Here is a 25656-nt window from a genome sequence, read left to right as displayed (position 1 = left end):
CCTAATATAACCTCTCTGAATAAAAACGTATTTCAGTTATGAGACTGTGAACAGCGGGAATTTCAGGTTCCTGCAATTTGTGAAATATTCCTTTTTTTCAGCTTAATTGCCCTTTCTTATTTGCATTAAAGTGAGGAGAGAAAGAGCTTGCAATTTCACAACATATACTGAACATTGGCTATATAATAATGAAGCATACTAGGAATATAAATTAAAAAATATTTTGTTACAATCAGATACAAGTTTATACACAGTAGGAAAGAACTATATCCCTGCAGTGAAAAGTATGGAAACAAACATCTGCTGGTGCCCAGAAAAATATGAAATAGCTCTTCACTTTTTTTCTCAGTCATGCTGTTGAGTAAAATCCCCATTCCAAGTATAGTGGTTGCACTTACCATTTCTGCTATTACATTCTATATAAGAAAATTCTCTTAAATGGAGATCAAGAAACAGCATGAAACTACAGTACTGAACAACATAATACAGCTGTAATAGAAATTCCTACTGATGTCTGCATTTCATGTAGCTTTATAGTTTCGGGTAGTGATTCACAAAGTGTGGTCTATGGATTGTTGTTAGTCAGCTAAGCCATGTTAGCGGATCTACAGAGCTACTGAACATACTCAGTAGCAACCTGGTACACTGGGAGCTGTCCCCACCCATGGCAGTGGGGTTGGAACTACATAATCTTAAGGTCCTTTCCAACCCAAACCATTCTATGACTCTATGATTCTATTTTCAGAAAAGAACGTGATAGAAGTGCATGTATCTCTTAGAAACTTAGAGGCCTAATATTGATTCATAATTACACCCTGAACAATCAACCCCTCCTCTCAATTATAGCGGAATATTAACAGAAAGCAGCATTCATGCTGCTTTTAAAGAACAAGGATTCATGTTTCAGATGGAAATAGAAAGGTTATAAATGGCCACAAGCTAAACTTTCAGCCAGGGGAAAATACTCTTACCCAATTACAAGAAAACTTCTTGTCCCTTCCTGCAATTAAACCATTCGGCTGCACTATTACTACTACCAGAGCAGTCTTTTCTAGCTAAAGAGGCAAAAGCCATCTCATGCAAACAGAGCAGTCATTAGGCAAGGGAAATAGTGTGAGTCTAAAATTACAGAAGGCATTGCTTCATAGCAGAAATATTAACAAGTTTTTATCTCATGTTTTTTGCTAAATTTTCTTCTCCTTTGTACGGCTTTCCTGTTTGTTTGGTTTTCTTTTAAATATATCACTAAGAGCTTTGTGAGTTTCTGGTGTGAAAAATATTGTGTAACTATTGTGCTTAGACAGAAACAAATGAAAACACATTTTTCCTTAAGTGCTTAGACATGGGAAAAGGTAAAGGAGAAACTAGTTTCAGCTGGAGCGACTTTTGCATAAAATAATATTTATGAAGATAAACTTCAGATTACAATAAAAGGTACAGAATCTTTTTGCCTGTTTTGACAATTCTTATTACAATACCAGAGCTGTTGACAGCAGTCTTATGAAAGTAGGTATTACAGAAACTAAGCACATTACATCTAATTTTCCTAGTACTTTGACCTTTGAAAATTAGTGTACATTCTTGAAGCGATTATACAGCTGTCTGTAAGTTTATGACCAGTATCTACTGAAAATATTTGCAAATTTAAAAGAAACCATTTTCACTTTTAATTGCAGTAGCAAAACTATTATCTTATTACTATTCTTACTCACTATGAAACTGCAAAGTTTGTGTAGGCAAATTATCCCTCTTGCTGCTAGATAAAAAAAACTGAACATGAAGCTGCTGAAATAATCTTGCAGTTCGGGCATTTAAAAATTAAGTAAAAATGTTATTCACAGATTCACAGGAGGAGCAATAATGAACACTTATTGGTTTTAAAGATATTTGGTGATTTCATTCATGCAATTTAAAACTATCCCATTGTTTTAAATGTCCTTGGGAGTTCCATGCCACTAGCTGCGAATTTGAGAAAATGAAATGCTGTTTTCCATCGACGTGCATTAAATCCATATCATATTTTCCTTTAAGAAGCTTATGTCAGTCAATATGGATTCTGTACATTACCCACTGTTTTTGATACTGTATCAAATTAAATAAAACATCCAAGGAGCTACTGGAGAGGGTCCAGCAGAGGGCCACAAAGATGATAAGGCATCTGGAGCATCTCTCTTATGAGAAGAGATTGTGGGAGCTGGGCCTATTTAGTCTAGAGAAGAGAAGAAATGCATATAAATACCTCAAAGGCGGGTGCCAAGAGGACGGTGCCAGACTCTTTTCAGTGGTGCCCAGCAACACGTCAAGGAGCAATGGCCATACATAAGAACATGAGAAGTTTCACCTCAACATGAGGAAGAAGTTCTTTATGCTGAGGGTGGCAGAGCACTGGAACAGGCTACCCAGGGAGGTTGTGGAGTCTCCCTCTCTGGAGACATTCAAATGCCTGGACGTCTGGACATGTTCCTGTGTAACCTGCTCCAGGCGGCCCTGCCTTGGCAGGGGGTTTGGACTAGATTATCTCCAGATGTCCCTTCCAATCCTAATGATTCTGTGATTCTGTGATCTCATAAAGAGAACAAGATATGCACACATTGTTTTCAAGGACTTGACAAAGAACCATTAGCTGCACAGTGTCACCATGTCTTCACAAATAAGGGAGTAAGGAAAACTAGAAGCAGAGGACAACGGAAATAAGAAGAGGAAAAAAGCATGTTAAAGAAAGATTCGAGAAGGTGTAAGAGTTCTTAGACACCAATACCATGGCATCCAACTCACTGGCAAACTATCCCTCAGAAGTACGCATGGGTACTACTGGAGAAGGCTGGGAATTTATTCTTCTTGATAACTGCTACTGCCTGTTGGTCAGGCAGCTTGCTACCATTCTTCCTTGCGGAGGATGGCCTTCACAAAGATCATAACCTTTCTCTGGAAGTCCATCCACAACTTACACTAAGCCTTCAGATGTTACAATTCTTCTTAATCAGTTTTGCCTACATGAAAAAGGCCCATACTAAGCCTGAGACCATGACGATCTTGGGTCTCAGATTTTTAACCATGACCACAATTTAATGCAGACTACAGACTACTACCACTACTATACCACCAGGTAAAAATCAAATACTTAATCTACTTAAAAGCATTACAGAAATATATACTCAAGGACACAGTTTAAGGACACATTTGACTTAGTACAGCTAAAGTATAACTTCTTTGCAATTCCAAATCACTAATGTCACTTAGGAGCAGTTTTGTACAACATTCTGAGTCCGTATACGAGGCTTGATCACTGCAGTGACGATACAAGAAAGGAATACTTGCTGTTGTAGTAATCATGTCTGGAGGACATGCCTTTCTAAAATGTACAGATCACATTATGAGAATTTTGTGTTTCAAAGTGAAAACTGAGGTAGTAGAACATTGAAAAAAAGCCAGGAATGAACCTTGGCTATTTTTCAGTTTTAGATCCCCATAAGCATTCTGATATCATTCACTTTCATATGTTAAATTGGAAAGGAGAAGATTTGAAGTTTCAAAGGCCTATTTATCTTCCTCCTAATCTAGCATGCTTGTTCCCTTTGCAATGAAACTTCTACTGTTATCTGCTCCTGCCTGTTATCACATCATCCAACTTCTCTCCAGTGTTTCTGACCTTCACCTTGCACTTGCTGCTTCTCTCATTCCAAGCTCCTCTGGGGGATGCCAGCTCTGAACTGAATCATATAGGGGTTTTTTTGCAAACTCTTTTTCAAAAATCCACATCTTCTGTAACACATGCAAGGTATGAGGTGACTAACAACAGGTCTACCATAGGGTATCTGGGAAATGTTTGATAGTAAAAATAGCAATAGCAAAATTTATTCTTTTTTACTCTTCATTGATTAGTTCTTAGGGCATGTCTGCACTGTACAATACCACAGGACACAGAGACACCTGAGCTGCTACTCAATGAGCCAGCTCTGTGGGACAGAGCTAATTAGCCTAAGCACAGTGCCATGCTAGCAGTGTTACTTTGCTTTTAAGAAGGAAGTTAGTATGTCTTCACAATATCATACTCTGCCCTGTCACTACACCAGCCTGCTCAGTGGTAGCCTGATGATTTCTGTGTCTACCAGAGTGTAGAATTTCATTGATAATTGTGCAAATGCAACTCCATTAAAGTTAGCAAAACTCATATGATGACTTATTTGTAGATAGTTTTTTTCTCAAGGCCTTACATGCATGCAAACAAACACTTTTCCTAGATAAAAAAAAAGTTCACTTCTGAATGAAATCAAGGGATTGGTCACCCAGAAGTGGGTGGCTTCAGCTGTGTGCATATAAACCAGCCATTTGGAAGACATGTAAAGGAATTTCTTGACATTTCTTGAAATAACTTCTACATTGCAGAAATTATTCTCTTTTTATGCTCTTTCAACATTATATAAATTTGAATAACTATTAATTTCATTTCCATCTACATTTAAAAAATAGAAAGAAAGCATTTCTATACATTGCAAGACTATACTGCTCTGTGAAAATTTTGCTACACACTAATAAGGGAAGTCCACATTATGGCTTTGTACGCATGTTACAGGTGGAGTCAAGGAAGCCATTCAACGAACAGAGGTCTCAGCCAGGAAGTCTTGCTGACCACAGTTTGCAACTAAGATGATGATCTTCAAAAAAGTCACCTTAGAATCTAGCAAAATAGAAGTAATAAACTTATGAAGGCAGCCATTAAAAGTTTCCAAAAGGTAAATGTATGTGAATTAAAGTGTTTAGGCCCATCTTAAAGACCGTTTAAGCATATTATAACTGACTAATTAGAAGCACCTATAATCCAGAAAGGAAACAAGTGAACTAGGCTAAAACAGTATCACTGACCAGTAAGATCTCTATAAAAAGTTGTCAAAAAATATGAGTTCTTCAAAATACAGAAATCCCCATCATGATCAAGTCAGCCATACAGGACAAACTACAGACTGTGAAATGTAAAGTTGAATTTGAAGTCAAAATGGCAAGATTTATAACGTAACAGATTTTGAAAGTATATTTTCCCTTCTTTCAAAGAAAGAAATGAAAACATCCTGAACTAACAGCGCAGCTGAGAAAGATATAGTTATTATGGGTAATATGGGATTTGAGCTGTGTTCATATATCAAATATAGTTGTGGTTGGGACACTATCACACAACTGCTCTTTTCCTCTCACAACAAAACCTCTGGCTTCACACATACCCTGATATCTTAATTTAAGCCAAGAGTGAATCTAGGCACTGAAAGCAAGGCAATAGCAGCTGGTCTGGCACAGTTCCCTCAGCGCTGCCAGGGAGGCCAACAACATGCAGAGAACAGGGCAGCCAGGATATGGCCTAATGTCCCTTCATTCAATAAGGGCACCCTGCTAGGTAGAAAGGATTGGTCTTATTGATAAACTGCTGTTGGCCATGTCACATAAAGTTTGTGGGACCCATTACCTGCATGTAATAATCAGTGGGAGAGACTTCTATTTCCACCCTAGAGTACTCCAGAGTAGCACAGCTGGGGGTCTTTTCCAGCCATTCAGGCAGAGTCTCCCATTGGCAGAACAGAAAACCTCCCAAATTCAGCTACTCCATTTGCTCACAGCTAATCCAGTGAGCTCTGAAACACCATGTCCCACCTAGTGAGGCAGAACGGAGACCTCATAGTGCACTTCCAGGCACTAACTCACTCCATGGGAAGCCACTGGTGCATGTGGCCAGGCATAGCACCAACAAACTGCTTTAGGAATAATGATCTGGGTGCAACCAACTTCCAGCCCTGTCCCAGAGTCACTATCACAGACTCTTTTGTGTGGACAGCTCTGAATTATCACTATTTGGTTTTGAAAATATAAGCCTCCTGATGTAACAGGTTTATTTCTAATGCAGTGTGGTGAACATAAAAAAAATTAATTTTAATTATCTATATATCTGGATTTTTTTCAGACTAGCCAGTTCCATAAACTACATTTTTATGACATTCTCATCCTTGACATTTTGGCTTCTATTTTTCCCAGGTGGGTTGCTTAACAACCAATTTCCAACATGCTCCAAAGTGACTAGTCTGATCATCCTGTCACAAGTTCTCGCTCACAGTGATCTCCACACCCACCTTCCATCTCAAACTGGGGGCCATATTTTATTGGTTGAACAGCAAGAAAGCATTAACAGTAATTACAGGAATGTTTTTCCTCTGCTCTAATTACAGTGACATCAACATTCTATTAACCTTTAAATCACTGGTATTTTTCCAAGAGAGAACTGTAATGAACAGTAGTTAAGAAAAAAGCTCCATGACTTCAGTGTGAAGAAAATGAGCAAGAAACAAAGCAGAGAGAGCATATCTGCTGCCAGTATAAATGCCTCCTAACAACCCTCTTGCACTGATGGACATCACTGCCTCTTACAGGCCAAATCCTCAGCTTGTGTATTTTACAATAGCTTCCTATTGTAAAATTCTGGTAGCCCAGGAGCTATAAGGCACAGCTTTTATATTTGGTCTTTGGATCTCTTAAGAAAAAACACCTGGAACTTGAAGTGCTAAATGTGGCATGATAGGTACCTAGCAGCTGGAATAGTGAGGAGTTACTGTCTTGCATACGCTCCTGGACAGACAGAAATAAGCATTGTTCTGGATTCATCTTAATAATGAATGAAATTAATAATATCATTACAATAATGATAATAATCAATTGTGAAATAATTGAAAATAATGAAAATAATCAATGAAACATTGACGAACATGAAAGAGACATGGTTTTCTTTCCTTTGTGATAGTTTAATTTTGTCTGTTACAAAGTTGATACTTCTTTTTATAACATTGATGAGATTCCTTAATTTTTCTGCAACTGACCTCAGAATGGAAATAATTTTCAGAGACGCCAAGGAAAGAACAGGTTGGCAGAAACAATACTTTATGGAAAAAGTCAAATGAAGTAGCTGATATTTTTGTGTATTCTGGAAACGATGTTTAATGATTTAGGGATTCTTAGTCAGAGGAAAGTTTTTTGTCCCTCTAGGTTTTCCAAGCACTTCATTCCTTTAAAGGAAGACTGTGGAAACATTTCCCAGGAGAATATGAATATTCAGGAAAAATAGGGAACCATTTTGCTGACACATATTTTTTTGCTTGGTTGTTTCTGGCAGAGGTGCCTGTTCCCCAAATACACCAAATCAGCCAGATATACAATGGCAAGCACCTCTACAATGATGTAACAAAAAATTCTGTTTACAGTAGCATATACAGAAGCTTGGCGTTATAAAGACATGGGAGAACCAGTAATGGAATAAAACAACCTTATTACCTCATGCATGACTAGAACGAACACAATGTGGATGATTCCGCATGGAAACAAAATTGTTCTCTTCTTCCAATGACAAGCATTGCTTTCATAGACACAGTTCTTAAGTCAGTCTAGAATTCTGCTGTGTCTCCTTTGTAAATGTGTTTAGGACTATCACTTAAGGTTAAGCCTTCTCCAGCTTTGCCTTGATTTCTGGCTAGCATATTTATGTGTGTGTATTATGAACTTCACTCAATCTACCCCTGCAGAATGAGATCTGAGTAAAAGACTTCCCACTCAAAGAACTTTATTTTTTAATAGAGGTCAATCCTAACTTCCTTTTTTTCAGTGTCTTTCGTAAGAACAGTTCTAGTTCATGTAAATAAAAAAAAAAAAACAAAACAAATAAAAGAGGGGGACCAGGTGAAGAAAGTGCTATGACAAAGGAGTCCAACTGTGACCAAATCCTTGATCTGAACAAGGCAGAGAAGGGACTTAAGCCAGCTTTCTTCTCTTGCTGTGTGACAGATCCACAATGCCATGCACAATCTGGATTGATTCTACCTCTTTGTGTTTGAAATGTCATCCAGGATTTCAGGGAAACCTTTGTTGACCAAGAACAACTGAAACTGCTTTTCTCAAAGGAGAAGTTTCAGCATTTCCTCAAAATAGTTTTGTCAACCAAAAAAAATACCATGACCAGCAGACTTGTACCATTTTCTAAAATAGCCAAGAGGCTTCAGGACTATGAGATTAATTTTCAAAACTTTATACCCTTAATCTTACTTCATTTCCTTGAGGGTGAGAACAGTCAGCATGGATTTACCACAGGTCAGATGAAGATTATAGAAAGCCAAAGGCATAGTGGAGCATGCAACAGCAGTATAACCCTGGTGGCGTTAGGAACGTAGTGCTTTCTGAGCCTTGGCAGAGGTGACCGACTCCAATACAGGAGCTCTTAATTCAGCACACACGTTTATTGAAAATGCATCTACGAAGAATTCAGTTCTAATGAAGCAAGTAAAAGGAACTGAAATTGCTTAGTACATACCTTTAGCAAATCTTATTCATCTTAATATATTGGCACTGCTACAATTAATAGCCTGTTTGAATTTCCCTTACAGTTTCTATTATGGCAGCTTTATAATTCAGGCATAAAAATCTTGCCCTGGGCTGAAACTTGTTATTTAATGCCTTAGTTCATTTCAGCAGCTTACCTCCTGCCCCGAAACAGTAACAGAAGCTGCCATGTGGGGTTCCTCAACCTAACATGCTGGTAAGGGGGCAGCACACTCAGCTTGCTGTCTGGTGTAAAGTTTGTAAGAATATATTTTTAAAAGAAATACCTAGGTCTTCCCAAGTGCAGATAGAGTTCAGGAAGTAGCTCTTCTAACTAAAACTTTAAACACAATCAGAGAATATCCCTAGCAACTTACTGACTTATTTGCCTATCCCCAGTACAAGGAATTTGAATCTTCCTGTCACCTTGGATAAGGACCCTATTGGCAGACTGGTTTTTGAGAAGGAATGGTCTTTACTGGAGGCAGAAAGGACAGCATAACATGTGCATTGAGAATGAGATGGAGGACAGAGGAGCAAGAGCAGACCAACAACTGGGAATGAACAGCCACCCAAATGGCCTAAGATATAACCAACAGCCATATTCAAAAAAATGCTCATGGGCAGGTCAAAGAAATGAGCCAGAAAGAGATTTGAAGCAGAACTATGTTTGGTTGAGACTTCTACCATGATAAAAGAAGTGATGGCATTTGGCTTCTTTCCAGATTGGACATTACTCTTCATTATAACTCAAGCCGTGACTCTGCAAACATGAACACCAGATCCGTACAGTATCAAATCACTTTACCAAACCTGATCCGCATCAGCCATGGAGGTAAACTGCACTTGCATTGAATTATACAGACCAAAGATAATGTTTATGATGGTTTTCTACTACCACATGAAGACAGATATGTCTTAACTAGCAAATGCACGTTATGCATGATGGTTTGCAACTGGAACACAGACACTTTCCTGATTAGGAGTTCAAAATCCTAATGTACTACATCATCAAATCATCATCCCAAAGGCAAGGTGTTGTGTTACATACCCTCACAACTCCACTACACATTTCCTTTCCTTTAAGACATTACAGGCTTCCTATCCTCTCACCGTAATAACAATTTCTTTGAAAAAAAAAATTTTTTTATAATTTACTGAATTCTATATATGTCCATTTCTTGAATTCTCTTCTAGTTTCTGAAAATTCAAACAGAATTAATATCTGCTTTTTTTCAATTATCTCCAAAACACTGCCAAAGTATCACCTTCTACTATTATGCAATAAAATTGCATTAAACCGCGAAAGGTGACTTTATGCATCACTTATATTATCTGTGCAAAACCACAGAATAGTGACTTTAAAAGTAAAAGTAAGTTACTGAAAAATAAGGAATAGTAGGGAAGAGTTATGATGGGATCATGCATCAGCCAGTGCTTTTAAACAAATCTATTTAGACTTATTAAAGTTAGTCTGAATGGGCTGTAGTGCTTTGGGGTAGGATAGATGTATGCAGCTGAACTGGAATCAGGCAATGATACAGTACTCAGTGTCTGTGGAAAAAAAGATGATGCTCAACACTGACTGGAGTAGGAGGAAAAACAGGGTGGTAGAAAATATATAGACTAGAACAGGCGCCTATAGACTGGAACTGCAAGTTACATAAATGTCCTCAGTTTGCCATTTCATATCTTGTGAATGCTTAGTTTTGCTCTGCTGACATTTTTATGTAGCTCTGTGTGGGGATGTCACCTGTGGAACAGTGGCTCCACCAATATTAGAGTGGAACTGGCAGTAAAGATCTCTGGTTTATATTTCCAGCCTTGCCACTGACAGTACCACTCACCATGAAAGTCACTTCTCTATTCTTCAGCTGCCCCATTTATAAAACATGAATATTGTTATTCGCTTACTTCACAGAAAGTCTTAATGATTCAGTTACATACTTCACTGAAAAATAATATATATGAACCTTCCTCAAGGAAAAGAAAATAAAACCTGCAGTTAGCATAGTTCCTGTCCAAAGGAATCACAATAAGAAGAAAACGAGTTGTAAAATGGTCATTTTTAAGAACTTCACCAAACTGTAAAGGCTATCACCTCTGACAGCATGCCGGAATAGAGTTTGTGTGAAAGCACAACCCTACAGATAATCACAGCTGAACACTGAATAGGCAGCCACCACAGAAATTATGTTTATACTGAATCACTCAATGAGAAAACACCGTGCTCTTTTTCAGTTTTATGCATATCATGTCAGAGCAGGATGAGATTCTACCAGTGCACGGACACAGATTTCTCATAAACAGGAAAAACTCCCAGGTTAAATCCACATATTTTAAGTCAGAGGTTGGCAGAGTTTTTCATTAGCCTTTAGATGAACCTGTTGTTTAGGGTGTTATTCTCTCTTCTCACAAAAGATGTACTGTATTTTTTTCTAATGAGATCAATTGACCCTGGATTCCAGTGTCATAGAGTATGGGCTATTATCTTCAACCTGAGTTCCCATTAAAGTATGAATGCTTCCTCACTTCGTTTTACATTGACATTTCAATTTTGAAGAGAGAAGTAGCATAAAAGAATATACAAAATTCAACTACTGAGGTACTGCAACATTTTGTTTGGATTAAGATTGTTTTGGTATTATGTACTTGGATTAGAGTTGGATGGTGTATTTTTGATATTTGAAGAAAGAGAAAAAAACCCAACTAAACTAGAAAGGTTTATAAATTCTCAGATAAAATGATGTATTATTCATTTGAAGGCATCTCTTTACAGCTCAAAAGCTGTCCTCTACTGTGACAGATTGAAAAACTCCAGTACAATTTGTTTTTTCAAGCTGTCCCTGAAAGAAGATTCTGGGAGAAGTTTTTCAAGTGCAGAAACGTGTGCTGTCTGCTTAGATTTTAGTTTATATCCAAGCTACTGAACTGAGAACATTTTATATCCTGTCAGTTTTAATGTTTGTTAGTCTACTTTTATAATTGTGTCACTTGTGAGACTTTGTTAGAATAGAGACTGGGGTTTCTGGGGTTTGTAAATATGTGAGGTGTGAAAGTAACACAGTAATTCATAAAGAGCTATGTTTTCATCAACATTCAAAAACAGAGGACTTGCAAAGTCCCTGGTACTGCTAGACAGCTTTGTAAACTGAGGCTTTGTCTGGTCTCTCATGTGGAAAGCAGAAGCAGTTCCTTATGCCAGAGCAGTGAATTCTGCCCACTACTCACTATCAAGGCACATTTTTTCATTATTTTAGCACATGTTCCTTCATTCCCTTGACCATATACTTATCAATTTGCCAAAATACTGAACAGAACCAAAGCTATTTGTGATTTCAAGTCAACTTTTTTCTGAAAATAATGGCAGGTAATGAGAGAAGTCAACACGTTTTGGAATAGTAGAAACATTCTGTGTCTATGTTATACAATTCTTTAGTTTGGGCTTTTCATTATGAAACGGTTTAAAATAAAACTAAAAAATAGAAAAAAGATGAAATAATGTAACTTGATTTTAGAAAAAAGCAAAACATTCTATGGTGGATCAAACTGATGGCTCATCTGAGATTTACTCATCTGCTTTGGGAGGCAGTTTTCTTGGAAAGTAGCGTATTTCTGTGCTAGTTATTAAAAAGTTCAGGCAACAATATATCATGTTGTGAGGTTTTACTTTTTGACAGCCAGTCCACTGCTCCAGCAATGCTGAAGTTCTCTTCTCATGGTCACATATAAGTAGCTTATCATTTTTGCTGGAATAAGATTGCAGGTCCACCAGTCAGCCAGAACCCAAGTTGTTACTGGTCTTATAGCAGAGTGGTAAAAGTAGCAGTCAGCTTTATCTGGATAAAAAGTGTGCATATGGAGAACCTTGGAGACAATCTTGTCACACAACTTGTGTTCTTTCCTGATAGATGCTTTATGTGCTTGTGTGTGCTTTAACTTTCATTTTCTTTAGGGAACAAACACTGGGATACTTTCTTTGCCCAGACAACTCTCAGTAATATTTTAGGCCTAACCACTTTACTTCCTGGCTTTTGTCTAGCTTCTCTACACTGTACCGCACTGTCTGCTTTCTCAGATAGTGTCTGTGTATTCTGTGTTCCAGTTCCTTCACCTTGAACTTTTGCATTTGTTCTGCACTAATGGCTATTAATGTTTTGATCCTTTTCACTCCACAGTTTCATTCTGCCTCAGGTCACAGTTCTCACCAGACACTATCCATTCCAGTATTTCAGGAGTTAATCCTAGTAATAGTGTCAATCATTTTATGTTCTTGCTTCCCACTGGGAAAATACAGAAAGAAAAAAAGAAAAATGAAAAAAAGAAAACAAGAAGAAAAAAAATACTAAAAAATAAAAAAAAAAAAACCTTGCAAAAGGAAAAAGAAAAAAAAAACCCACAGAAAACAGAAAAAAGTAAAAAGAAAAAATAAGAAAGAAAAAGGAAACACCCCGCCCCTCAATTTTATCTTCATTTTTTCATCATTGTTTTCATGGTCAGGTCAGTTTATGGTAAGATTTAATTCCTTTTTCTGATATGCTGCAGGTTCTTTCTGGTCCGGATATCCAGGTGACCGGGTGGCCTGTCTGTAGGTGTTGCATTAATTACATTTCTTGCCATGTTGTGGGTGTCATGAATCTTGTCAATGACATCAAATTCCATCTAGGGAGTGCTGAATAGTAACAGCTCAAGCTTTACAATCAAATTGTTCTTTATCTATTAGAGAAATCCTAGAACTGTGGCAAATGACTGAACCGTGCATATAGATTTGTGCTGTCTTCATCTACACTCTTTTCTCTAGCAACTTGGATTTCACATCCAATTTGTTACTTGCATGAAAGACTCCTTACAGCATATGAATTGCAAAAGCTTCAAACGCTGAAGCTTTTCAGCCTTTATTGCTGCTTAACTTAAGCCTTATCTTCATGACTAGAACTAACACCATTATTAGTTTGCGTTCTTTCAGGTAAGATACAACAGTCAGCAATAGTGCACAACCAGGCTCTCTTCCAAGGTTGCCTGGGTCTGAAAAGAGCTAATGAAGGCTTCATTAACCAGCATGCCATACTATATAATTGCAACTTTGCTATGAACTAAAATGTTGCGCTATCAGGAGCACAGATTTTATTCTTTTAGCATTGTCCTTAATTACTCCCAGGAACTGTTCTGGCAGCGCTATACTCTGAAGTCTGGCAGTCAAGTCCTTGGAGGCATACCTTATCTGCACAAATGTGTTTGCACAAACCTCCACTCTTCTTGTGTACTTTTTCTGAAAGTCCTGTTGCATATCTGTACTCTATTATTCATTGCACAGAAAGAAGAGCGCATAATATTGACCATTCAATAACTGAAATACTCTGATAAGAGGCTAACTGAATGTAAAACTGTTTTCTATTTATTTCAAAGAAAAATATTGATAGACTTCTCTTTTTAAATAAGCCAGCAGAAACACAGCGTCACTATCCACATTTTTCACAAGTAAATACAGTTGCCACTGATAAGGAACTCTCATGAAGTAGCTGTTTTTTAAGTTCCTCTCGTGATTGTTCATTTAGGTAGAAAAAAGCCAAATCCCCAAGCTCAGGTAAAAGCATTTGAGACAAGGTGCACACGGTTATGAGATAAGACCTATCCCCCTCTACGCACATGAGTAGTCAAGGAACTAGAAGCAAGTGAAAGGTAATATTAACTGAGATAATAAGTTGGCAAGTACAAGGGAATTATTTCCCTTCACTGGAAAAGGGATTATGTTGTTAATAGCTGGGATTCACTACTGAAAACAAGTCTTCAAAATTATTTATCTTCATCATATTTTGGATGATTATTTACAGTTTGCCTAGAATGAGCTTCATATCAGACATTTTGAAAGTCAATTTACCTGAAGCAGATAGCACTGATGGAGCAAAGGCACAGTTAGTTCTCTATTAACTTCAGGGTTACTGGAGGACTGAAGGAAGGCAGTTCTGAGCTCACAAAGGTAGAAGCTAGTGATGCCATACAGTGAGTTTAGATAGGATCACACATCTAGTAAAATAGTAGTTGGAAGTATTCAGAGGGTCCTTCTGGATCCTTCTGTTCCACATCAAAGGTGAGAACTTACATATTTCCACTAAAGGCAGGAGCAGGTTCTTTACAATAGAACTGCTTCCTACAGAGGTGGCTTTTTGCAGATGGATACATACATGTTTCTTAAAACAGTGAGGGCAAACCTTTATTTACAGCATAATAAGAAGCATTAGAACATTCATTCTGGCACCAGCTCAAATTTCGCTTGATATTGAGCTTCCTCCTAAATCAATGGTTTGCCTTCACCGCCTAAAAATGTTCTTTATCTTCATTTGTGTACATGTATAGTCCATCTGGTGAAAAAATTTTGTCATTAGCTTTAGGTTTTCTTTAGGCTTTCTGCTTTCTCAGACAGCTATAGAAGCTATTTCTATAGACAAATATCTATTTTCCCAACTTTCTACACAGTTGTTCTGACAAAGATATCATACCAACACAAAATTTCCTCCACTGATCTAGGCTTTGAGTTAGCCTGTAACTCCAAGGTATTAATATATGTGAAAGGTCTTTTCCTTGCATAAAATCTTTGAAATAAAAACTGATGTGCTTATTAGCAATATGTGATTTTGATGAAGTGTAACTAGGCTTGACATGAGAAATTCTGTAGCCTGCATTCTGCAGGTTAATCCTATTTATTTCTTCTTTTCTTAATTTGGATCAACAAGTTCTTTTCCCAGGACCAGAAACAACACTTTGGAAAGCATCTTCTTCTATAAATTTCTTTATACTAATCAAAACATGCCACCATAACCTGTTTTCAGCATAGGTGACATAGGAGTCCTCTTTTAAATTGTAGATGGGAGGTTTTCCTCCAGTGTGTTTTGAGCTTTTTGGTTTGCTTTTTTCCCCTGTTGAGGTAAACTAACCACTTGCATACAGGTGCTCGAAAGAGGTTTCAGAGAAGCCACACTGATGATAGTACACAGAAAAAATTAATCTCAGTAATGGTTGATGAAGCTTTGTCAACAAAGACCGATCAAAGTAGTAAAACTAAATCATCCTCTTTCCAGATGTTACAGAATTCATCGACTCCTTCATAGAGTATGGGATGAAAAAATTAGAACAGATTTCTAGAACAACAGAACACCAAAGCCACAAATCAGATTAACTGAACTAGACTTATGTATTGTGCCAATTGATCTCTCTTCTTCTCTCTTGCCAGGTATTGTTTCTTGTCTCTCAAAATAAACTGACCATATTCAGCAGTGACCTTAAAATTACCATTAGGGAGCTATGACTCAGAGAATCTCAGACAGCCTCAAGCCATTCGATGTTTATGAGATCGTGGCTTCCCTTGAATCTCTTCATTTTGAGGAGATGCTGCTGTCGTCTTCTGTTATCTTAAAACTTGCAGGACCAAACAGGTTTTAGATGACAAATCTGATCTTTGACTGTGTTCTTAGAAGACATTCTTTAGCCATGATTGCCAAGGACTTTGAGATAACACACTTCAAGTTCTGTTGGCACTTAAAGGCAATTCAAGGTAGTTATCCGGACTGAACATATTTAACTTTTTTCTTTTTAATTAACTACTTTATATGCTTGTAAAAACACCTTGAAATACTAAAATTGAAAGGACATATAACATTCCAGTTCTTAACAACTGAAGTGCAAGGTATCTGTCCAGTCTGGTAATATTAACTATCTGGTCCAGTCTGGTAGTATTAGCTATCTGCTCTTTAACACCAGGACTCATGAGGTAGTGAGTCCTGATGTATTTACATTTTCTGAATTTATATATAGTATGTTCCAATTGTTCCACAGTGAATTTCTGCTTTTTGGATATGAACATTACTGAACCAGCTTCTATACCACTCTGGATAATTCTGTTGAATAGAGATACTCAGGCATAGAACAGCCACACGAAAATATCAGATTCTAAACTTCAAGTATTTAATGTAAAGTGGTCAAAGTATAAAACAAGAAAAAGTCAAAAGAAATTAAGCAACTCAACTCTGCGTTGCAAGAAAACTGGACTTTCAATATATGTATGGGAAAACTATTGAAAATTATTTTTTAATGAATAGATACAGAACGAAACCTGCAAGCAAATATGCCGTATCATGATGTATAATTACTGAGAATCTCATCTCTTTCCAAATCAATGGTGTCAGTAGACCGTTAAAAAAAAAAAAAAAAGCTACCTTTTGATAAAAGTGGGATTTTTGACCTTGTCTAAGCATAATGTATATGAGAGTTTCCTGTATAATTTTCTTCACTAATTAACATTTGTGTTATGTAAATTTGGTAAAGCAGTTGAAAGGTAAAATCTCAGATGAAGTTTGCATCCAATTACAGTATTGCAAAATAAATCTAATGTTTTATCACTATATATTTCTTAGGCCAGAGAAAATCTAACTCAGAAGACCATTATCTGCCTTAATCTACCTTTTCCTGACCAGCAGTTTTAAGCTATCTACGCAGACAAAAGATCTCCACCACCAAGGGATATGCTCTAGTCATACTATATTATTCGTCTGAGGTTTTTCTCTAGGAATAGGATACTTCCATGCTGGCCTGTTGAATGCCAGAGCAAAAGGAAGCTATTCAGCTTACGAATCATAATTTGTCTTGAGACACAAAATGCTTGCCAGCAAGGAGAATTAACTATATGAAAACATCAACAGTGCAAAATCTGAGCTAATGAGGACTACACTATTTAAAGCACACAATGATATGTAAAAAGGTGTTCAATCCGAATAGATGCCAAAATAAACAGAAATAGGTAAGAAACCCCTGCACTGTCTTAAAACGAAAAAGTTAGCTACATCAGAATTTCCAATATTAAGCATAACTCCATTAGAAATCATCACGTTCTGTGTTTTCAGCGTGGTATCTATTCAGCGTGGTACTTCAAGCTTGGTATCTATCTGTACTTCTACTCATACAAACAGTGAATTACTTGTTATACAACTATCCAATATTTCTTAGAGATGAAATTCAGTGAGCCCACATCTTTTCAGGAACCATTCTGCTTAGAAGAGTTTTCAACAGAAACTCACACTTATTGCACAGGTTATGTTATTTTGATTACTATTATATATTATTATATACACATATATATAACTATTGCTTATTATCTAGTGTATATGGTCTAGCACCCTTTTAAATTAACTTTATTTGGAGGATAGCTGCACCTTTACATTTTAACTACTTAAACTTTACAAACACCAGATCAATTATAGGTAACAGAGATGAATAAAGTTGTGTAAATTATGATTTTGGGGGGATGGTGAAACTGAAAAATTATAAAAAAACAGCCAGTAGAATGCTTGCATTTCTCAGAAAAAATGGGAGGAAGGAAGTAGTTTGTGGTCAAACAAAAATGTTGTTTCAAACACAGTAAAAGCATGTTTCATTAAGGTTAATTAACCTTATGAATGGAGGTCAACTTAGGTATAAAACATGAAAGCACTGAGCTTTCAATTTAATATTTCTCCCAAATCCATTTTTTTCCATATGTACAAGAATTTGCACAATAGGGGGAAAAAGAGAATACTACTCCCCCCCCACCCCCCAACATGCAGAATGGAACAAAATAGGCAATTGCATGTGTACCTCGTAAATCCATGGGTAAATTATATCAATTGCACAAAAATCCATAAATATCCAGTCACCTGTCCTGTATACTTGGCGGGTGTAAAAATAGGCATTTACTGAAATGACTGAGTGGTGGTTTGCTTTAATCATTAATAAAAGTTATATATTTAGTGCTCCATGCTAAAAATATTAGGTTTACAGAGTATGACAGAAGAGCTAAGTCCTATAAAACACTAAGTTAGAAGGAGTATTGAGGTTTTACTCTGCATAGAGACAACTGAGCCAAGTCCTGTCATGAAAACCAAGAGAATTTGGAGAATATTGATGTTGAAAAGTACTCTTTTGAATAGTATAATTCAGGATTTCATTTATCAGCTGGGAAGCAGGAAGCCATTTCAAAAGGCAACACCACAGAATCTCAAAACCAAAAAGGGTAATGAAGTTCAATTTTTTTTCTTTGTATTCTGAACTGAGGTGTGCCTTAGCAACTTGATCTCCATTCAGTGAAGAATCTATTGATTCTTCTGTGAATCTATTTGTATTCTCTCTGAGCCAACTGAATCACGTTCAGATGCTGGTTTTATCTGAATTTGTAAGTGATGATGTTTGGGGCCCACATAATATTCAGAACTCATGCTTGTTCTTCCCTCTATGAAAGTGACTTCTAAAAGCATTTTACAGTTACTTGGTATTGAAATGAGGAAAAATCTATGCGTTTGGCTTCATTATCAAATTTGTGAGTATAAGCCACAAAGCAAAATTTGCTCTTTATTATTGCATTCTGGTACAAAAAGAAGTTTCCAGACTCTCTTTAACAAAAAATCTGTAGAAGGGTATGCCCCTTCGTGTTTCATTGTTTTTTGGAGAGCAGAAGGGAGTAGAGGAGGAAAGGTTTGGCATTACACTTAAAAATACAATTTGATTTTACTGTTCTGTGGGAAAGGAGAGGAATGTTGATTTGCAAAGAACTTAAAAGAGGCTTTCTCATGCTTTAGCAAGATCTGAAAAGAATCCATTAAATTTACTCCTCAAAAAATCATCTTTCCCACTAGAGACTTATAAAAATTTTACCATAACCAGGAATGTATTTAGCTTCCAAGTTATGGTCTGAGAAACTGTATTTCTAAAGAAATCTCAATAAAGCACAATGGCTGTTTAAGTTCTTGTTTTTAACTGTACACACAGTCAGCAGTACTGATTCCTCTATTTAGACTGCCTATCAATTTTCATTATGAGAAAAAGTCTCACTGTACGCATGTCGGGGGGAAAGGGTTCTTTAATTTGAAAGAACTGTAAATATGTCATGATTGCATCAGGGAACATGAACTTGGAAGCCACAGTAGCTGTCAGGTATGCGTCTTATTGAGCATATCAAATAATACCACTGGTTTGCTATCTTATTTGTGATCTTCAGTAACACTGCAATGGCAGTGGAGTAGAAAGAACCTGAGACACAGAGCACAGGCACACAGTCATAGTTGTGGAGTTCTAGCAAATATGAAATATTTGCTAGAGCAAATATTCAACAACTTGCAAGTGCATGAAGGAAAAATAAGTAAAAAGTGGAATATTTGTAGGGGTGGATGACTGAAAGGAATCTGGAAATATTTTTGGACAAGAAAATGGTGCTAATGTGTTAAAGAACACTGAGGAGGAACTAAACAAAGATGGTGAGCAATTTGCATCCTGCCATTCTGCAGAAAAATTAATGCCATATAGTGTTGCAACCAATCTCCAGTGAGTTTTCTGCCACAATACATTAAAGAAACATCCATAGGAAGACATGATACCTGCTTTGAAGTTATTACTATCTATTTTAAGACATAACAGTGAATACAGCAAACACGAGAAGAGAAAATGAGGGAAAGGAATATGATAATAGAAAGCAAATTCTATTTAATAATTCTTTTTTAACACTATTAATATATACGTGTTCCTTGAACTAAAATGTCTTGCAAAGCTAAAATTGTGTGGGAAACATTTGCTTGCCTTGTGAAAGTTAAGAAACTTACATGTTTTTACATTTCACATTTTGCATGAACATGTTTTCAGTGTTTATTTATCTGTTTTTAATGAAAGAAGAAAAAGAAGCTCACACAGAATAGCTGCTGAGCTAAGGCAAAGATTGGAAGTCCCACGTTCAAGTCTCTGCTGACATTAGTGTTTGTTTATACAAAGTATAAAGAGGGAAGAACAGGGAAGATTCTAACTGTGTACCAGCCGGTAGCTTAGCGGTTAAGGTTTTATGTGTGATGTGAAAGCTGGGAGATCGAGACCTGAATCTGACTCACGCAACACTGGCAGGCTCTTTGCTATGGCCACTGGAACACTGTTTATCCATACAGCGTCACCCCGCTCCCTCAGAAAAAATTGCATCTTCGCTAAAATCTTTCCGCCAAAACTAGAATATATTTTACAGTGAAGAGTGCTGGTTTCAAAACACTGACCTTTTCAAGTGAATACACATTCTGTTGAAACATTACTGAATAATTTCAGAGCCATATCACAAACTTGTAAGAAATTAGTTGTTTGTCACAGATTAACAGGTTTTATTATTTTCCTATTCAGGAAGAAAATCTAGAAGGAAAATATAAAAAGAAGTTATGATTAAAAAATCAACCTAAATTGGGTAATGCCTTAATACCCTAGAATTTTAAATTCCAAAAAGCAATTAAAATTCCAAAGCCACTATATTATGAAAAGACCAACTACTTCCCTGTCGAAATTTTATACTCTTTTAAAACTGTCCATAAAATTGTGACTTATACTAGCTAGATCACGCTTTGCATTTACTTAATGCAAAATCACCCATACATCTTGGCAGCACACTTGCAATGTTGTCTGCTTGCTCTTTTAAAAGTAAATAGGGTAGAATAAAGTAAGATATTACGGATTTATCATGATTTCTCCAGAAAGTGCTCTTGTTTAGACAACAGACAGGACAGGAAAACAGAGAGCATGTGACACTAACACTATGTTGGATTGTTTACCATTGATTTTTCTAGCACAAGTTAATAAAAATAATTAACTTGATTTAAAAAATAGATGAAATTAATATTCTTGTCTTGAATTTCTTTCAAAAAGCTTATTTTAATTATATAATCATTTGTGAATCTTCAAAACATTGCAGACGTGCTTACACACATGTGCATGCGTGTATAATGCTTCCTTTCACGAAGAGGATCTCAATGAGGTTTATAAGAAATCTGTAATTAGGATATATAATTTCACCACTGAAATGTGGCTACCTATTGGGTAGGAAATGACTTCCACTTGTAACTTTATCCTGAAAATCATTTAAATGCATGTTTATATATGCAACTACTTTCCCTAAATCTGTGGGACTGCTCATATACCCAATACTGAAAAGAAGTCTATTTTACATGCTCTGAGGGTTAACATCATCATATATATCAACTGAATTCAGGCAGTTCACCTCATATCACAAAACAAGAGTGAGGAAACCTGGTCAATAACTCAGAACAAATTCTCTCTTTCAAACAGAAGCACGGCAAATCTGATATCTAATACACAGCAGACAGAAGTTGCATTTCAAAGAGTTTATCTAAGGTAAAAGTCCCAGCAGCCTGAAACTTGATCACCCTGGAAATACAAAAGACTGTTTTGCTTGCCTAGACTAGAGCATTTAAAATCTCCAAATACTAATCCTTTGATAACTGTATGTTAATATGGTTCCTTATTCTTTCTAGGAGCACTCTTAAGTAAAATTATTCTATAAAGACACCCAGAAGAATGGTTAGGTAAGGTGTTTGAAAGTCAGCCCTCGAGAAGGCATCCAGATTGACTGTAGTCAAGGGATATCATTAGTTGGACTAGATGATTGTTGAGGTTCTTTCTAACTGAAACATTTATTCTACTCTCTTCTATTTTATTATATTCTAAATATGAGGATTCCCCAATGCAGGATGGCACCACCACAGTGCAGTGGAAACATTGCTCCGTTCCAGTGGAATCTGGGAGGAAAGAATGTCTACAACAGTGTTTTTCTTCTTTTGGCTTTAATCTCTTCTTAGACAATAAAGTAACATAGCACCTTCTCCTGAAATGCTCTGGAAAGTATAAATACTCCCAAGTTTCTGCCAGAAAGTAGTCTATATTGTAAGAGCACATTCCTGTGGGGCCTCCTATCTAGTTTGAGAAAGTACAGTCTAGGTCTTTCACTCTGGACCCAGGAAAGTTTGATCCTCCTCTGGTCTCTGCCAAAATCTTTGTTCTGTAGGTGCTCTTCATCATTTCATCCCGTCTTGTTTTTCTCTAATATTTTCTGTCCTGCCTAACTAGATTACAAACTTCGTGTTTGTCTCATATGTTTTGTAAAATGTCTGGCATAAAGGGCCACTTCTGTCGACTCACCAAGTGCTGCCATAATGCAATTAATACCAATGCATCCTGCTGTGACAGTATTTCACCTTAATGTGACACAAGAGGGTGGTACTATACAGTGCACTTTAATTTAGTGCTGAGGGGAGAAACAAGCTCAAGGTATGAAAATGAGCATCCAAGGGGGAATAGCAGGGAATATGACTGAGCAGTAGATGAAAAGTACAGGAAAATAAACTTCTGTTAAAACTGACTGGAGACTCCAGATCTGGAAAGTGCTAGTTGCTTTGCTTGGCAACCATCTACATGCCCTTCTGTGGCATTTGCCCACACACAGAAGAATATTATATATCTGAGGGTGAGCAAAAGAACTTTTCAGCCCAAGGGATGCATGAGCTGTAATCTCACCTTCTGTCTGCTGACAAATATGCTTGTGTTTCTCACAGCTCCTGTTAATGATCCATCTTTGCAGACTTTTGCTAGAGTGGGATTTAAGGGAGATGGTGGTTAGTTACTATATACGAAGATCCACTTGGCTCACTGCATTTCCTGTGTGCTAAGTTACTCTAAATCATAAGATTCCCATTACAGACTCTTTACTTACAACTAGGAATACACCCCTGATTTCCAGTAGCAGAGACCGAATTCTGTGTCGTAAGACAGTGGATATTTTTTGCTTCACATTTGCAACAGTGTCTCCAAGCACTGAACTATTCAGCTCACACCACCAAAAATCCTGATGATCCGTAGTCCGTGTTCTACATGTGTCTCATACAACCAACAAAGGTATACTGTGATTTCTTCTAAGTAATGGGCCATACAAAAGGTAATAGCCTGGTCCTCCCCCAAGCACCCTGTTCAGCTATATGAAGTAGGTCCTGATTGTGTCTGTAATGCTATTTCGTACAAGAACTGGGATGAAAGACTCCAAACAAAAAACGCTGAGCCATCTGGAAATACAGCGCAATGCTGGACAAGTTCCTGAAATAGTTCTGCATGAACCAGTAACACCAAAAGCAGTATGGTCCTGTCAGTTCATTTTTCCTTTGCAGGATGAATTATCCAGGGCTCTGTGCCTCACTAATGCAGTTGTATTGATTTTGAGATCCTGGTAGCTTGGGTATCTTTATGCAGAACAACACTGTGTATATGTATTCTTAGAGCTCATTCTCAAGGGATGCAATTAGGGTGTCACTGAGTCTTAATTGTCTCCATAGATGGTATTTTCCTTCGAGTCCTGGCCCTTAGAGAAACAAAATGTATGGCTTATTTCCAACCCTCCACACAGAAGTCTGCAGTACTGTATATGGAACTTACAATTATCATTTATTTTCAGAAGCAACTAGGAAGATACGTCAATGATTTAGGGAAATTCATTCCACTTAAGAGAAACAGATCTGACCGACAACTCTCAAAACTGGTGGGTAGTGAACACATGTGGGAGGGAACAGAAGCGCCCCAGTCCGGGAGCTGTGGAGTGAAGGGCTCGAGGCCCACGCCTGTGCCAGCAAGGAGCGCAGAGCAGATGTGTGCACCAGGTAAGGTGCTGAGAACCCAACATCAGCACTGTAAGTGGCGGAGCAGTTACGGAGGGCTGGTTTTTGTCAGGTCCTGATACCTGGTAGAAGGATGGCGCTCACGAATGTCACTTTCACGTCAACTGCATCTGAAACACACAGATAAATAAGAAGTCCTCAGAAGCCCCGACTCCGCCCCGCAGCGTGAGCCGGCTGGTCACGGGGGTGATCACCGAGCACTTGCTCCGGGGGAGCACTCCCGACGCCACCGCAAGCTCACACCACAAGGCCCTGAGCCCCCCCCGAGCACCGCCTCGCCTCCTGCTCTCCCGCAGCCCTGCCGGCGCGCCCCGACACCACCCGCGCGCCCCACTCCCCACACAGCGGCACGCGGTGAGGGCCCGCCCCCGCCGCACCGACACCCGCCCCCACACCCTCCGAGCCCGCGCGCACCGCCCCGGGCGCCGCGAGAGGGGGGGCGGGGCCGCGCGCGAGGGCCCGGATGGAAGCGGCGCGGCGTGCGGCGGCGTGACGCCTCCGTGCCCGGAAGTGCGGCGGCGGCGGCGGCAGCAGGAGGAGCGGCGGAGGCCCCGCGGCCGTACGGCAGCCGCGAGGTACAGAGCGAGGGAGAGGGGCGGCAGCGGGTCTTGGCGCGGGCAGCGATGCGGCTCCGCCGCCGCCCGGCCTCGCCGCTTCCGCCTCCCGCCGGGCGCCGGTGACCGTCACACCTTTCCCCCCCGCCCCGGCAGTATGAGACCCGCCGCGCCGCCCAGCCAGCGCCGCGCTCCGGTACGTACCCACCCCGGGTCGGGGGGTGGGGAGAAACGGCAGGGGAGCGCTGCTGACTGGTGGGTTGCGTGTGCGGGGAGGCCTTTGTTGCGCTCTCCCCTGCCCATCGCCGTGCCGGCGGGGCGGGCCCGGGTCCCCCTGCCCGGAGCAGCGACCTTGCAGGGCCCTTCCCGTGAGGGGGACCCGGGGTGTTGATGGGGAGCCGAGGGTACTGCTCCCGCTCGCCCTCAGCGCCTCGCCTTCGCGGTGGCGAAGCCACCTCGGCCCGGCCCGCACGCACAGCGGAGGCCGGGGACTGGTGTTGCTTCCACGTATGTAATCCATACCTTGGGCAGGACGCGCTTCGTAATGGGCTCCTGCAGGCCCTGGCATGAGTGCTTTCGGCTGCACGGTGCGGGAGGCCTTCGTGCGAAACTGGCTGCAATATCTTACTTTCTGTGTACGCTCTTGTTGTTATCCTAAACTGCAGTTTGTTCTGGGAAAGTTCACATCCTGGGGGGGAAAAAAATAGAATAGGGAGTTTAGTTCTCTTCTTTGGGCCGCGGCAAACTTTTGGGGACGCTGTAGCAGCAAGTGAATAATGTTTTAAGAGCTCGTGTTTGATTCATCTGTGCTGCCTGCACCATTTTATGCGTGGTCAGGAAACGGCATTGACTAATAGTGGTTTTCACCTGATGATGTCATCTACCGAAATTCACTGGAGTCTGGTGAATTTGCATCATAAGGCTTTTTGAGAGCAGTAGTTGAGAAGGAACATACAGAATGGAAAAAGGTAAAACAAAGAAAGCAACGTGATCCCTATTGATGAGTTCACGATTGTTTAATTGCAATATACTAAAATCAACAGCTAATTTTAAAACGTAGCTTTGCTTTGTGAAGGTATTCTTAGCTTGCTTTGTAAAATGGTGTTGAGAGTTATAAAAATAGTATTTGAACAAAAAGGATTGTTTCTAACCTCCTGCCGGGAAGAACAATCTGTGAGAGTCAAGCTGGGTCATTCCTTTTTCTTATCAGTTCTGCAGAATGCATTATTTTGATAGATTTCCCATATGGTTAGAGG

The 25656-nt window shown here is 38.8% G+C and overlaps 1 protein-coding gene and 1 long non-coding RNA gene across 4 annotated transcripts in view; one reads left to right on the top strand and one right to left on the bottom strand.

Moving 5' to 3' along the window:
- Positions 1–23597: 23597 nt before the first annotated feature.
- LOC115608245 lies at positions 23598–25263 on the bottom strand. Its single transcript, XR_003991495.1, has 2 exons — positions 24923–25263; positions 23598–23956 (listed from the first exon to the last, which is right to left on the bottom strand). It is a non-coding gene; the product is annotated as an uncharacterized LOC115608245 (long non-coding RNA).
- SPOPL (speckle type BTB/POZ protein like) overlaps positions 24343–25656 on the top strand; it is a 38321-nt gene continuing 37007 nt past the window's right edge. For 2 of the 3 annotated variants that reach the window (XR_003991494.1, XM_030486813.1), the window contains exon 1: positions 24343–24596. The gene's annotated coding sequence lies outside the window, so the exon portion shown is untranslated. The remainder of the gene's footprint in view (positions 24597–25656) is intronic. The other variant, XM_032919946.1, reaches the window with a different exon arrangement.

Source organism: Strigops habroptila, chromosome 5, assembly GCF_004027225.2.
Source record: "Strigops habroptila isolate Jane chromosome 5, bStrHab1.2.pri, whole genome shotgun sequence".
Lineage (NCBI taxonomy): Eukaryota > Metazoa > Chordata > Aves > Psittaciformes > Psittacidae > Strigops > Strigops habroptila.
Note: the sequence above shows the minus strand (reverse complement) of the source record. Positions and strands in the feature narration are given on the sequence as shown.